Below are 15,941 nucleotides of genomic sequence, written 5' to 3'. Positions count from 1 at the left end.
TAAAAACAGCAACAGCTTGCTAAGATCTGGATGGATAAAATATGACTAAATAACAATTTAGCTAAAAAAGGCCTGGAAGGTTTTAGTGCCTTTAATGACACTCCAACCCCCCCCCCCCCTCCCCACTTCTCCCAAAAACAAAGACCTATTTTTTATTTTTTAAATAGTAAATTTTTCAAGAATGTTAAAGTCAGGGCTTCGAAGAATTATTATGCAACAGAAGTGTCACATGGCCACCAAAAACGAGATAACTGGAGAAGAAGGTGGACTAGTCATGTGGTAAGACTAAGAGATAACTGAATAGCATGTGCTGTTCATAGACAGCCAAGAAAATTGGACAAAGTCCCCAGGATGCAGTGAAGGATTTATATACAGATTTAAGGGTTTCCTTTGCATAGGATTTATAAGGAATAAGCAAGAAGTTAGAGGGTGTGGAAAGTTTGTGATCCATATGGTGAATTCCATGAAAGTATCAAAGCAAATATGTCTTTTAAAAATTTTTTCAATATTATTATATTTTTCCAAATACATGTAAAGATAGTTTTAAAACTTCTTTTTAAAAAATAGCTTTTTATTTTCAAAACACTCTTGTAAAACCTTGAGTTCCAAATTTTTCTCCCTCCTTTCCCTCCCATCTCTTCCCCTAAACAGCAAGTAATCCAATATATGTTAGACATATGTGATTCTTCTATATCTATTTCTGTAGAGGGCTGAAACTCTTAAGTTGATGCACTGAGGTCAGGACTGCTGAGCACTTGAAGCTAACAACCGATTGGACAATACTCTATGCGCATATGCTTGGACAATGGTCCTTCCCATTATCCTGTGCTGGTTCAATGATTGATTTATACAGGATTGTAGGAGGGACTAGGGGGTGGAGTAAGACTAGCTAGAGTCATTCTTTGGTGGTAGACTAGGGAGAAGGCGGTCACAGAGATTCTGCTTCCATCCTGTTCAATCCTGCATCTAAAGACCAAGAATAAAGACTAAAGACTTTTGCTTATCCTGACTCCGGCTGATTCTGGGGTGTCCTGGGTGCTAGCGCGGTCGTCACATGTTTCCATATTTTATTGACATTTATTTATCAACATTCATTTTTGTAAGACTTTGTGTTCTAAATTTTTCTCCCTCTTTCCTCACTCTCCAAGACAGCAAGCAATCTGATATAGGTTAAATATTTGCAATTCTTTTAAGCATATTTACATTTTTATCATGTTGTGCAAGAAAAATCAGACCAAAAGGGGGGAGAAAACACAAGAAACAAAACAAACAAACAAAGGTGAAAATACTATCCTTTAATCCACATTCAGTCTTCATAGTTCTCTCTCTGGATACAGAGGGCATTTTTCATCCCAAGTCTATTGGAATTGTCACATTGTTGAGAAAAGCCAAATTCATCACAATTGATCATCACATAATCTTGTTACTCTGTACAATGTTCTCTTGGTTCTGTTCACTTCAGTGAAAATAAGTCTTCATGTAAGTCTTTTCAGGTTTTTCTAAAATCAATCTGCTCATCATTTCTTATAGAAAAATAATATCCCATTACATTCATATACCATATCTTATTCAGCCATTCCCCAACTGATGGGCAGCCACTCAGTTTCCAGTTCCTTGCCACTATATAAGGGACTGCTATAAACATTTTGCACATGTGGGTTCTTCCTACTCCTTTTTTTTATGATCTCTTCGGGATACAGACCCTGTAGAGACCTTACTGGGTCAAAGGGTATGCACAGTTTGGGCATAGTTCCAAATTGCTCTCCAGAATGGTTCCATCATTCTACAGCTCCACCAACAATGTATTAGTGTCCCATTTTTCCATATTCTTTCCAACATATAACATCTTTTCCTTCCATTTTAGCTAATCTGAAAGATGTGAAATGTACCTCAATAATACTTAAGTTCATTTTACAGATGAGGAAATTGTGCCAAATAAGTTAAGTGATTTGCCCAATGTTACCCAGTTAGTAAATGTCTGAGGTCAGATTTGAACTCAGGTTCTGTCTCAGGCCTGGCACTCTATCCACTGTGCCACCTAGCAGTCCAGCAGCTATGTGTGCCCAGCATATGTAATAGGACAAAAAACTCTGTAACCAAAGAGCACCTTAATAGAGGCATTAATGTTAATATTAATAATTAATAATAAAATCAATAGAGGCATTAATGTTAATATTAATATTGAGAGGTCCCTTATCAAATCACCCTTACTGTATTGTGAAAATTGTGGCCATCTATTATGTTCTTTCTTCTTCTCTTATTCTATACCTTACATCAAATAAAATTAAAAACTCCTTTACCATTACCCATTCTCTCTCCACTCTGCCACATTTCCTGAAGAGGTGGCCCTTCTCCCAGCCAAGGCAAACCTCACTGATTTCTTTCATAACTATTTCCTTCTGAGATTTCCATGTGGAAATCAATCATTCTCTCCCTCTCTCTCTCTCTCTCACACACACATCTTCAATCTGTTTCCTAGTTCCGTTCCAGATGTCAACAAAACATAGCTGTCTTTCTATTCCTAAAAACAAAACAAAGCAAAACCTTTAAATTTAAGAGTTCGGATCAATGCAGTGAAAAACCTGGAATCCAGTAAAGTGATGGTAGGATATGCTTCTCTCCTTTTGACAGACATCAAATACACTCAAGGTGCAGAAGACATGACTAATGTGTGGATCTCTTTTGCTTGATTATGATAGTTCTATTTTTTTTTCAATTGAAGAGTGCAGGATCAATCCATAGTGATAGAAGAAAGAGAAAAAAAAAAGAAAAAGGAGGAGGAGGAGGAGGAAGAAAGAGAAAAGGAGAAGAGGATTGAAGAATTTTTTTAAATGTCCAAAAGAATAGAAAGTAATATGTAAAGAAACATAGGCAAGAAGGACATTTTTGGAAATCATGTTGAATTTATTTTCCACTATAAAAAAAACAAGTCATATACAAATAAAATTCATAATTTTGCATGTAACTCTCTTTTTTCTGTTCACTTCTCTATATGGAAATGTTAGTGCTAGTTATGTGCAGAATTTTTAAAAAATTAAATAAAAAACTTTTCAAATGGCACTGTAACCCCATCAAGAGATTATTTTATCATCTTCTTCCCATCTCCAGCAAAAGTCTTGCCTTCATATCCTCACTAACTACAAACTTCATTTTTAATCACCAAAGACTTTGAGTTTTTTTGAGTCCTCATCTTCTCTTCAGGCTTTGACCCAGCTGACCAACCCCTTCTTGGGCATAAGTTTTCCTTGAAGATGGGATTATTTTATGTCAGCTAGGTAGCACAGTAGATAGGATTCTTTATTAAAAAAAAAAAAAAAAAAAAAAAACTTTCTCCCCTCAATATTATTTTATTTTTCCAATTAAATGTAAAAATAATTTTCAGCATTCATATTTGTAAGACTTTGAGTTTCAAATTTTTTCTCCCTCCCTTACCTCCCCTTTCTTCAAGACAGCAAACAAATGATAAAGGTTATATATGTACAATCATTTTAAACATATTTCCACATTTGTCATGTTGTGAAAGAAAAGTCAGGAAAAAAGGAAAAAAATTTGAAGAAAAGTGATCCACATTCAATCTCTCTCTCTGAATCTAGATGGCATTTTCCATCACAAGTCCATTGGAATTATCTTGAATCATTACCTTGCTGAGAAGAGCTAAGTTTATCATAGTTGATCATCACACAATTTTGTTACTGTATACAATGTTTTCTTGATTCTGCTGACTTCACTCAGCATAAATTCATGTAAGTCTCTCCAGGCCTCTCTTAAATCATCCTGCTGGTCATTTCTTACAGAACAATAATATTCCATAACATTCACATCCCATAACTTATTCAACCATTCTTCATGATGGGCATCCATTCAATTTCCAATTCCTTGCTATTACATCAAAGGGCTGCTATAAACACTTTTGCACATGTAGGTCCTTTTCCACTCTTTTATGATCTCTTTGGGATACAGACTCAGTAGAGACACTGTATGCACAGTAGTGGATAGAATTCTGGACCTAACATGAGGAAAACTAGTGCCTTCAGACACTAGTTTTGTATCCCTAAACAAGTCATTTTTGCCTCAGTTTCCTTATCTGAAAATGGGGATAATCATAGTAGAGTTGTCAGGAGGATCAAATAAAATAAAATTTGGGGGAGAGGGGCATACCAATTTGGGCATTGCTTTATTTTAGCAATTAGAGGGATCTTGAGACTCCTAAAATAACATTAATTAAGTGAGGTACCAGTTGTACAATTTCCAATCTGACCACTGTCTTTTCAGCACTTTTAGCAATTATATGACTCTTAGTCTTCTTTTTATAGAGCATCGTTGGTAGGGAAAAGTGCCTGCATCTTTCTTCTCTTCTCCCTTCCCACATAGGGTATTTTGTTTGCTTCCCTCCTCACACAATCTATGAATTATTCAGCCAGTTTAACACTATTCTTGTTTATGAGCTGCTGAGAACTGCAGGAAATTTTGCCTTAGTATTGTTGTACTCCAGTAAAGACAAAATTTTTTTTCTAGTGTATGAAGCACACACTTCTTTGAGTATAATGGCAAACAAGAGCAAAAGGTGCAAAAGGGCACACTTCCTCCTCAATCTTGCAGAAATTTATCTGGATTGACTCCCCAGGGACATTCTGTCATTGCAATAGTTCAGGTACTTGAGAGGTCTATGTTTCTCTCTCTCTTTTTTCCCCCCATATCAGCTCCTATTCTGTATTTTAAAATGGATTTATGAAAGGCTGTCATCATGGACATTAGATACCCCAACACCTGGAGTATGTCCAATTTTTTCATAGGACCAATTTTTATTTGCAGCTTGGGTTTTTATATGAAATTATGTTGTTATTGTGGAAAAACTGTCACCTTCAAAATATATATACTGGTAGTTATAGACTGACTTATTTTGGTTTGATCACTGATTGGTAAAAAGTAAACAATTGCTGCTTTAATCCTGGTATTTTGGATGAGGGTTGGAAGTTCTGTGAGCTAAAATAGTTGAAATAGTCACATTTCAAGTTCTAAAACCTGCATTTGCTGTAGAGTAAATCTGCCTTGTGCTCTAGTCATACAAAATATGTGTAACCAAGCTGTCTGTTCAAAGACAGCTTGTATGTTCATTTAAAAAAAAATTCACTTATTAAACTGAAGTTCACTTTTTGAAATTCACAAGTGTATTAAACATTTTGCCCTTTGTTTTCAACTGACAGGGCAAAGACAAAATTATCCTTTCCCACTCTAGTGGAAGTAAAAAGGGTAAAGAAAGGCTCTATAGCACATGGATTGGGGCTTCACTAGTTTGAGCTAAGGTACTTCTGGAGCCTTACGGATCATTTAAAGACAATGGCAGTAGGTTTGTGCAGGTGGTGACACTGACTTTGTCTTTAAGGGCCAGGTGCCATCCAGTAGTTGGTAGAATGTTTCTAAATGCAATTAGAGCGTGCCTTCCAAGAACCCTAGGTACCTGGAGCCTGAGTTATGTTAGAAACCTGCATCTGTCTCTCCCTGGGTCCTTCAGGGGCTTTAGGAGCAGTCAGGAAGTCTAGCAAACAATTCCCTAGTTGTGTAGTCAGGCAGTTCTCCAGGGGAAGGCTCTTCTTGCCACCGAAACTTCCTCCTGCCTGGCATCTGACGAGGCGGATTTGGTGATGGGGATGTCCCCTTTGTGGGGAACAGAAGGGGTTGGGGAAGAACACAGGAAATGATGCAATTGGTCTTGCCTTCTCAAATTCAGTTTCCCCTCCTTGTGGAAGCTTTCAATAGAACTGCTGGAAAGTACTCTTAAATCTTAATTATTAACTCTTTAATTCAGCAGCCAGCTCCACTATCAATAGCATGTAGCTTAGACTAAGAGTGTTGATTCTGCTATTTGGGATCGCTTCCTAGGTATTGGGAGATCAAGGAGAGGTAACATAGCCTAAAGCAAAAGAGTTTTAGATTTTGGCATCTTATTAAATGTTTTTTTTCTGACACCAGGGGGTCTCAACCCCCTAGCCTTCTACCCTTCTTTCAGCTTTAGTTATCTTATCTGCAGAAAGAGACAATAATACTTAAGAAATCTGGTAAGGAAAGCCTTTATAAGCCTCCCATAGTCAGTCCATCAATAAGCATTTAATGAGTGCTTACTATGCAGCAGACACTGTGTTAAGTGCTGGGGATACAAAGAAAGGCAGGGAAAAAAATCCCCGCCCTCGGGGCGTTTACATTATGTACAAAGAAGACATAGCCAGGATAACTTGGAGATTTGCGGTCCAGGGAGTAAAACACCCATCAGGAAGAAGATCTTGAGTTCAAATTCAGCCTCAGACACTGTTCGATGACTCAGGGCAAGTCACTTAAAATTCTCCAGTTTCTTTAAAATGGCAAAGGTGGTTATTTTCAAAAAACAAACCCAAATGGGGTTTGAACAACAGAAAGAAGGTTGCTTTAAGAGCTTCTTGGAGAGGAAGAGATTTTAGTTGGGAGATGAAGGAAGCCAGGAGGTTGAGATTCCTTCACTTAGGAGAAAAGGGAGAAAGCTCCCAGGCATGAGAGAGAGCCAGAGGAACTGCCGGACCTGGAGATGGCAGATCTGGTTGAAGGACAAGTCAGTGCGTCAGGTTTACCGGATCTAAGGGTAAGGGACGGTGATGATGAGGTCCTGGGTGCCTAGGTGGGGACAGCTTGAGGTAGGAACAAAATTACTCCCTGAGGGAAGCAGGGAAGGACACAGCTGGGACCTGCTCAGTTTTATAGTGCCACCCCCCTGTGGAGGTTTTGGGAGCGGAAGGTGAGCCCAGAATGACAGAAAGGGATTTGAGAGCCAGGGCTGTGTAAGGTCACCCGCCTCACTTTTCCTTGAGTCCCATGGCCAGCTTTAGATCAGGATGACTGCAACGGGAGACCCTTTTAAAGCTAAAGTCTTTTACAGGTTTCCCTTTGTCCAAGGCAACATCCATTCAGTGATTAAGACTAAGAAAGAATGGAGAATTGTTATGATAGTATATTTTAAGATCAGCACGATTCAGAAATTCAGGTTAGGGGAAAATCGCCGCTTTTTCTCAGTGGAAGGATCGGGGTGGAAGAGAATCAGTGAACAAGTTGCAGCTGAGTCAAAGTAGCTGCCAGAGCCAACCCCAGCACGGTCTCGAACCAGCCCAATCTCTCCCAGCTTGTCTTCTTCCCTCTTCTGCCTCCACCCACCAAAATGCCATCAACAACACATCGGGAAAAAGAGTGGGAGGACCATTCTTAATCCAATCATGTATAAAAGGTATTAAACTATCTAGCCTCATTACTTGGGACCTCAGTGCATCAGCCAAACCTCACCCTTACATTTCCCCTTTTTTTTTTTAGAAATGGTTCATGCCATCCCTGACTCCTCAGGGAGGCCCCAGGTGACCCCTCCCTAACTTCTCAGGGAAGGAGGTGAAAGCACCGAAAAGGAGGGTGATCACAGCCCCCTGACTTTCCGGGGCGGTGAAAGCACAAAAGGGATGATCCGCCCTCCCCTGACATCTCAGGAAGGGGAGATAAAAGCACCAAAAAATGGGGTTTGGGTTTCTGGGCTGAAGGGTCTTATTATGCACAAACCCATCAGCATGGGAGGTATTAAAAGAAACAAATAACCAAGGTAAGGGATGACCCTCCCTCACGGATCTGGGTAACAAACATGAATTGTACACAAAGTAGCAGAATAGCAAACAATATAAATCAACATGGTGTTGGAAAAGATCACCAGAAGTCCTAGAAGGTGGGATTAAACAAAAGTCCCACATACACCCTTCTTCAGCAAAGAGATATAAAACCAATCTATTGTCCATTGCAATGTCAGTAATCCAATGATCCCCTGAGTTTTTGAAGTCCTGAAAAGTCTTTTTTATGTGTTGGGAATCCAATATTCCAGCAGATTTTTAAGTGTTTAACAGTTTATCATTTCCAGAAACCAATATTCCCTGAGAGTTTTTCCTATGTCTCGAGTCCAATGATTCCTGAGGTTTTCAAGTCCTATGTCTCAAGAATAATGATTCCTGAGGGTTTTTTCCATGTCTCAGAGAACCAATGATTCCTGAGGCTTTCATGGCCGGAACCAAGTTCCTGGGGTTTTCAATCCTATGTCTCAGAAACCAATGATTCCGAGAGTTTTCGTCTATGGCTCAGAGAATCCAATGATTTAGGGTTTTGGAGTCCTATGGTAGAGAATCCAATGATTCCTGAGGGTTTTGAAGTCCCAATCTTTGATGTCCATAGTCAAAGCCATAACTGCCACCTTTCAATGGTGAGCACAATCAACAGCACCACCCGATATTTCTTGGGTCTTCCCTTTGTTTCAAAGGTCTGTTCTCTCTCGATGGACAAGGCGTATGGTTTACCCACTTCTTTCCACCTGCAGGAGATACAAGCAAACCCTTCCCCAAAAGTTCCTTTATTTCCTTTCCATTCACCACTTTCGGGTCTCTCCAATCCTGGCATTATCTAAAGATAGTGGAGTTGCGACGAACACTGACCTTCCGGGGAAAACCTGTCAGCCGGAGCCAGTGCATCTTTTGTCAAAATCAAGAAGTTAATAGTATGGTAGATTTAAAGTTCTTAGGGTTTGTTTCCCCCCTTTTGTTTTTTGGAGGACATCTTTAGGTTTCTCCTCCCACTATTGCCTGTCCTTGAGGATTAAAGGTAGCCTGTGGTGTAAATCTTATCTGTGACAAAAGGGTGCAAAATTTTCGAAGCATAAGAGGACCATTGTTGTTTTATTGCTTGTGGCACCCCTTGGCAAATGCTTGTATGAGGAATTAGTGACCACTGGGCTGTCTCTTTGCTGTGGCATTGCAAAAGTGAATCCGAAAAGGTGTCTACCACAAATGGATGAAAAGACGACCAAAAGATTTATAATGGTCAACCATTTGCCAGATTTCATTGGGTCTCAAACCACGAGGGTTCTTCCCTGGGCAGTGAGGGGTTTGGAAAGGAAGGCAAGCCTTACAGGCTTTTTACTATGCTCCTAGCTTCCTTTTTGTTATTCCAAATTGTAAATAAAGTCCAGCAGCCTGATGATATTTAGAATGAGATGCCTCTTGGAACAAAGGGGTATTGACCAACATAGTTGGGCTTCGCCTTTGTTGCCATCAAATAGGACCTGGAAGTCCACATGAGAGTGGACATTAATATAGATTTACCTGGATGTTTTTCCTTGTTTGAAGTTTTTAAAGAGCTGATATAATAAGGTGAAATTTTATTTGGGCTGTGGAATTTTGTACCACACCTACTGAATAGGCCGAATCAGATATTATATTTATTCTCCTGGATATTGAGAGCTAGAATGATTGCTAAACCATTCTGTGAGTGGATGAAAAAGGAGTTCTGCTACTTTTATATTAGACGAGGTACAGCACAAATATTATGTTTGGATGCATCCGTGAAGATTGTTGGTCCTTGAAGAGGAACTTAGAAACTTTTTCTTCAAGAGTCCATGTTTTGTAATAGTTAGTTATCTTTTGGAACCCATGTAAAATTTGGAGCCATGGCAATAAAATTTGCCACTCTGGGATGGTTTAAACCACATTAATTTGTGTATTGGTATAAAAGGGTGTATATCTTGTCAGGTCTTGTCCCAGATAAAAATGCTGCAGTGGCCTTTACTTCAGCCACAAGCACTGGGTAGGGGTGGCTTTGATCTGGTTGTGCTGGGAGGTTCACCCACTTATCACACTGTGTCCTTGATGAAGGACTGTGGGTGTTTGTGTGGCAAAAATGTTCTCAAGGGTTTTGAGTACCTTTTCAAACCAATTGGATAAAGCCAGTTCAACTTTCCAAAGCCTCTTGAGCCTTTTTTGTGTGGCGTGGTGAATTTAAAGCACTGTCTCCCCTTAAAATGTCTTAATTGTAACTGATAGGTAGTCAAGCCTAACACTGGTCGATCCATTGGATATCTCCTACAATTTCGAAAATCATTCAATGTGTTTAGCTTTTCTGTTCTTAAGAGTTTTTGAACGTAAGCACCTTAGGGTATACTTCATATCCTAAATATTGAAAAGGGATGTCTTTGAATTTTTCTGGTGCTATGTATAATTTGTAATTCCTTAGGTTTCTATGGTCTTTGTAGACATGCTCAACATTTGTTCCTGGTGCACATCCCAAAATGTCATCCATGTAATGAAAAGATAACTTTTGGGAATCTTTTCTTACTGGACCAAAGCAGCACAACATATTTGAACATAGTAGGGCTGTTTTTTTCCTGTGGCAAAACTGTCCATTCATATTTTTATAAGGCCAGTGTTAACGCTAAATTGAAAACAAACTTTTTCATATCCTCCTTACCAGAGGGATAGAATAGAAACAACTTAATATCTATGACCCAAAGAGGCCATTCTCAGGAACTGGGGAGATGGAAGTCCGGCTGAAGAGTTCCCTGTTTCCATCTGTTATTCCTTTTCAAACCTTAACATCCTCCATTTTCCAGATTTTTTTCACAAAAACATGGGGAATTCAAGGGACTTAGAGAAGGTTTTAATGTCCTTGGTGTTTTTCCTTATATATCTAATAAGGCCTCAATTTTATCTTTATTAGGGCCACTGCCTATCCACACTGGTGTACGTTTTCCATTGGATAGGAACAGGTGAAAGTGTTGGAGGTTCAACAGCAGCCCTGCTTAAAAACCAAGTACTCATTTTTAATCCTAATTGTTGAAACATCTTTCCCACAGATTGATGGGGATTTTTTTCAACTATAAAAGGGTGAAAAACTCCTGTTTTGCCTTCAAAGTCCATCTCCTAGGGGGCACAATTCAGCTGCTATTGATCCTCCACACCAGACATGGGTGTCTGCTTTAATCTTTTTGGAGTGATCCAGTGGCACCCTAATGACCGCCGATCTGCACCAGTGTTACCAATCCTTCCAATGGGGCCATTTATAAGATTTTGATAGGTGGGTCAGTTTTCACTGCTGTCCAGTAAACTGCTGGTTTTGATCTGGAATCGAACTTGACTTACCGGCTCTTATTAGTTCTGTTGAGAAACCTGATCTATTTTCCTGGGTGATGTCCCGCTGCCTGTATTGGGACTGGGATTTATCTACATTCCCCAGCCCCACATCAGATGTGGATGGAACTTTTTTGGTATCCTAGGAGGTAAAATGGTCGTCTGTGCCTGGGGCAAGGGATCCAAGGCTGGAGAGGAACAGATTTCACCTTCCAGGGGTATCTTGTCTCAGCTGAACAACTCTATTCTCCCTAATTGTAACCCTTTCTTCCATCAGGTTGCTTCCGGTATTGATTGTGTAATCCCTTTTCCCATCATATGGCTTGGCTGATTGGTCATATTGGGGTATTGGCCGCTAGGCACTCTCTGGGTGCCCTTGGGCCATCATGCCCCAAGTTTTTGCCTGGGCCCCCTCCCGTTTCCCCTGTTCATTCTGAGGCCCAATAAGCCTCTGTTGCATTTTTGGACAGGGATACGGGTCTTGTTCTCCCACCCCTCTTTCTCACTCTCCTCTATAAACATTGAGCCAGATGCCCTACTTTACCACACTGAAAGCATTGCCGTTTTTCAGAATCCCTTGCTGGAAGGGACCCTTCTACCCATGTTGGGATCTTGGGAAGTCCATTAGTCTGGCTATGGCATTTGTGCCACTGTGGCCGGGCCTTATGAACCCTCTAAAGGAGCATCCTTAGTCCTAGTATAACCTTCCAACCCTCTTGATTTTCCTTAAATTTCCTTATTAAAATCTGTTTTGGATTTTCCCATTAGTTCTTGTGATAGCAGTTTGGCGCCCCAAAGAGGAAAAGGGGCTCATCTGGCCCTTGATTATTTTTTGGGAAGGCCTCACCTTTATCATTTTTATTTGTGAATAATCCCACGCTTTGATAGCATTAGCAGCAATTTGCCTTGCCCTTCTGAATAATTAACCTGTGCTGTGACATTCAATGGACCTATACTTTGTATGGTCATAGGTGATCGCAGCATAACACATTTTGACTATTTTGTTGGGCTTTATCCTCAGAGCCACTATATTCAGAAAGCCAATGTAATTTTGTCCAGGTTCTAGGCATACCTTCATAGATTTGTCAAGGAGTCAAGACTTGAAAAGCCAAATTCTGTAACAGATCTTAACGTAAGTGTGTAGCCCCAAATTAGTGAGGTTTTAAGATTTTAATGATTTCAGTGGGTTTTTACTTTTGTTGACCTGAGGATTAGACTGGGAAATTAAGGAAACATAAGTGGTTGAGCCCCGGATGTCACCCCTTTTTTTTGGCTTTTAAAGTCTTGAAGTGCTGGTTGGTCCCCTCATGCCCCCACTGTTTCCCCCCCATCCCCAGGGTGGGTTGGTGAGGAATAATACTTGCCTTGGGGGGGGCCCAGAGGGGAAAAGGTCACCCTTTTTTATTAAGTTCCATGCCCTGTGGGGATATGGTTTAACTTTCTTGTCTTCCTCCTTAATATCATGGCTAATTTGAGGAGGGGTGGAAGGAGCGGGCTTTTTTTTCTTCTAGGACTTATGCTAACGAAATACATTGTATAAATAAAATGCCCCATGGGAATTGAATGAGGACATTTCCTGAAATTATGGACACCTTGTCCAACCCGGGACCAGTTATTAGAGACCCCCTCCCGATCCAAGGGGAGATGATTTAAATACCCACAAAACCCATTGTTCCCAAGGGTAACCCATGTATTTCTGTCGCTTAATATGCTTTATAGCACCACTCTTGGGTGGGGTTGGGGGGGATGGAGAGTCTTTAGTCCTTTTCCCATTTTTTAAAAAAAAAAAAAAAGATTATGGTTTTTTTAAGAAAAAAGTTCCTTATTTGTCTATTAAAATACTACCCAAGTTCCTGGTCACGGACCCAGTCCTTGGTTCCCGGGGCCAAATGTTTATCGATATTTTAAGATCAGCGGACAAATTGGTTAGGGAAAATCCGCTTTATTCTCAGTGAAGAAGGACAGGGTGGAAAGAATTGGCAAGTAATTGTGCAGTGAGTCAAGAAGCTAGCCCCACAGCCCACAACCAGCAGTGGTCTGAACTCGCCCAACCCTCCCAGCTTGCTTCTTCCCCCTTCTCTCCTCCCCTCACCAAAATTGTCATTTCCTATACAACAATCAGGATTTGCAAGGAGGTGGGGGACCATTCTTAATCCAATCATGTATATTAATAGAGTATAGCCCAATTACTATCTAGCCTCATGTACTTGGGACCTCAGTGCATCAGCTCAAACCTCAGCCCATTACAGAGAATTTTACCCAGTCCGATAAAAGAAAAAAAATCATCTAGGAGTAGGAGACCTTCAGGGTTTCTAAGCCCAAATAGAAACAATTGTTATTGACACTCACTCCGAGCCAATCTGGGCCCAAATACTGAGCAAGAGCGGCTGACTTGCGACCTGTAGCGGGTCAGTCAATAAGAGCCAGAGTGATTTGGGTTTAAGATGAGATGCTAATCTGATACATTCCAAGTGTTTTATCGATCAAAATTTATATTCCTTTGCCCAGAGCATCCACAGACAGGGGCATAATACCCATGTGGACAAGAAAAAGAAGTTTGTTTCCCAAAGAGCCGGTTCTGGTTGGGTCCCCAGTGGGCAGCTCCCAGCCAATTATGTGGCTCCTTCGCAGAGGACCACGACCTCGGGGAGGCGATGCCCGGGCGCGCGAGGTGGTCCCTGATTAGTACAAGGACTTGCCCCGCCAGCCCGCATTTCAAGCCAGCGCTCTGCTCCGCTGCCCCTCGGGGGCTGGGCGAGCTCCCTTCCGAGCGTGGAATGAACCTGCCATTCTCTGCCTGGTAGACAGACGGCTTAAAGGCAGAAACCGGCCCCGGAGCGCCTGCCCCGGGATTCAGACTATTATACAACAGGCGCTAATTAAAATGTTAACTCCCCTACAGGGATTTCTCAACCGGGGGTCCATGGACGTGAGACAAGGATCCGTGAAGGGAACTGGGTGGGGATCGGAAAAAGTTCTTCCCCCCTCGGGATTTGCATTTTTCCCTATTTCCCAGGTTCCGCCAGATGAGGCTGTCATCGGGGCTTCAGGGTGGGGCTGAGCCCTGTGGGTGACCCTCCCGTTTTTCGGCAAAACTGGGGACGCCTTTCCCAGGATAAGGCGGGGGATTTCCCCGGGATCCCGCCTGAGGCGATCTGAGGGACTTTTGACCCCAGGATGCCTTACCTCGGGACCCTATCCTGAAAAGCGCGGGGCCAGGGGGCTTTGTGGGCCGGCCCGGGCCCCCTGGGTTCCTCGCCCACGGGGCCCAGGGTTTTCCCCGGGCCCACCCAAGCAGGGCGGGAGACCCGCCGAGCCAAGGTCAATGACCGGGGTTTCTCCCCAGGGGGGGTGGTGGGGCCGGGGGGGGTTTCGGTCCGGCCCGGGCCCCCACTTCGGTCCCCCCGCCTCCCGAGCCCCCACCCTGCCCCAGCTGACCGCGGGCACCATCCGGGCAACTGGTCCCACCCTCCAGGGGGGGTGGGGCCCCGGGGTTGGCTGGGGGCGGGCGGCTCCGCGTGAGCCCTTCGCCCCTTTGCCCGCTACCGGGGAGCTCCGGCGGGCGGGGAGGTGCCGCCCCCCCTCGGGGGGTTTGGCTGGCGGGGCCCGGGTTTCCCCAGGCGTTTTCGCTCGCCACCCGGCGGGGGGGAGGTGTGACCTGGGAGGGCTGGGGAGCCCGCGGCCCTGGGGTTTCCCCCTGCCGGCCTGGAGACCCTGGACTCCAGGTGCCCTGCCGGCCCCGCGGACCCTGGGCCGGGTGCCTTGCCCGGCCCTGGACCCTCCTGGCCCCGCGGGGCCCCCTGCCGGCCCCGCGAGACCCCTGCCGGCCCCGCGTGCCCCCTGCCGGCCCCGGTGCCCCTGCGGCCCCGAGCCCCTGCCGGCCCGGTGCCTCTGCCGGCCCTTGAGACCCTCCGGTCGTGTTCTGCCGGCCCCGCAGACCCGGCCCTGGTGCCCCTGCCGGCCCCGGCCCCTGCCGGCCCCTGCCCCGCCCCCCGGGTGGCCTCTGGCTTTCCGCACAAGCCCTCCGCCTGCCTTCTGCGTCCCTACTCGTGCTCTCCACCTGCCTCCCGGTCCCTGTATACCCGCTCCTTCCACCTGCCTCCTGGGTCTTTCCCTGTGCCCTCCTCCTGCCCCGCTCCCCGCACTCGGCACTTGCGCCCACATTCTGCCCCTCCCTTCGGCGCCGCTCACCGCCCCCCCCCCCCCCCCCCCCCCCCCCGCCGAAGCCCCGGGACCCTTGTCATCGTGGCGCTTGGGGAAAGCCCGTCAGTCGCCTTGTCTGGGCCCTTGCTTCGGTGGCACCGCCCGCGGGGGCCGTTCCTGCCTCTCGCCCTCCAGCCCGACTGCCTTGTGGGGCACTTCGGTTGGTGGCGGCCGCGGGCGGAGAGCCAGCCCCAGCGTTATCTGCCTGCCTTCCCGGGCACCCTTGTCGGGGACGGCCTCCCAAGCCTCCAGACGGGGGGCTCCTCGGGCTTTGGGACTAGAGACGAGCTTTGAGCAGCCTGTCCCCTGTTAGCCGACTAGGGAGCCTGAGGCACGAGTCCGCCCCGGCGCGCTGCTCTCTCCTCGGGGTCCCGGTGCTGCTCCCGACCGTCTCCCATAATCCTTGTCGCTCCCAAGCCGCTGCGCTGTCCCTTCTTTTTACTGAGGGAATAGTGACGCTGAGGGAGTGCGTAGCGCTAGAAGGGGTCCTTGAATAAAAAAGGGGTGGTGAGTTAGGGACGCCTGCAGCTGAGTTCTTGGTAGGCTTGGCTTGTTCCCCCTCCCCCCCCAAGTAAAAAAGTTAGGATAGTGGGAACGCTCGGAAGTTAGTGGTACTTGAGGTCAGTAGGTCTGGGTCCCTTGTCAGTCCGAGGGATCGTTCATGGGCAATGTTTCCTCCAATCTGTAGTGGAAGTAGCCGCCGCTCAGCCTGCAAAACGGTCATGAGCTGCACCTGTTGATCTTGTGGAACAAATCTTTGGAAACCTTAGAAAGCCATCAAGATAACTCTTT

This window comes from Sarcophilus harrisii, chromosome 1, assembly GCF_902635505.1.
Source record: "Sarcophilus harrisii chromosome 1, mSarHar1.11, whole genome shotgun sequence".
Taxonomy (NCBI): Eukaryota; Metazoa; Chordata; class Mammalia; order Dasyuromorphia; family Dasyuridae; genus Sarcophilus; species Sarcophilus harrisii.
The sequence above is the reverse complement of the archived record's forward strand: the minus strand, read 5'-3'. Positions refer to the sequence as shown.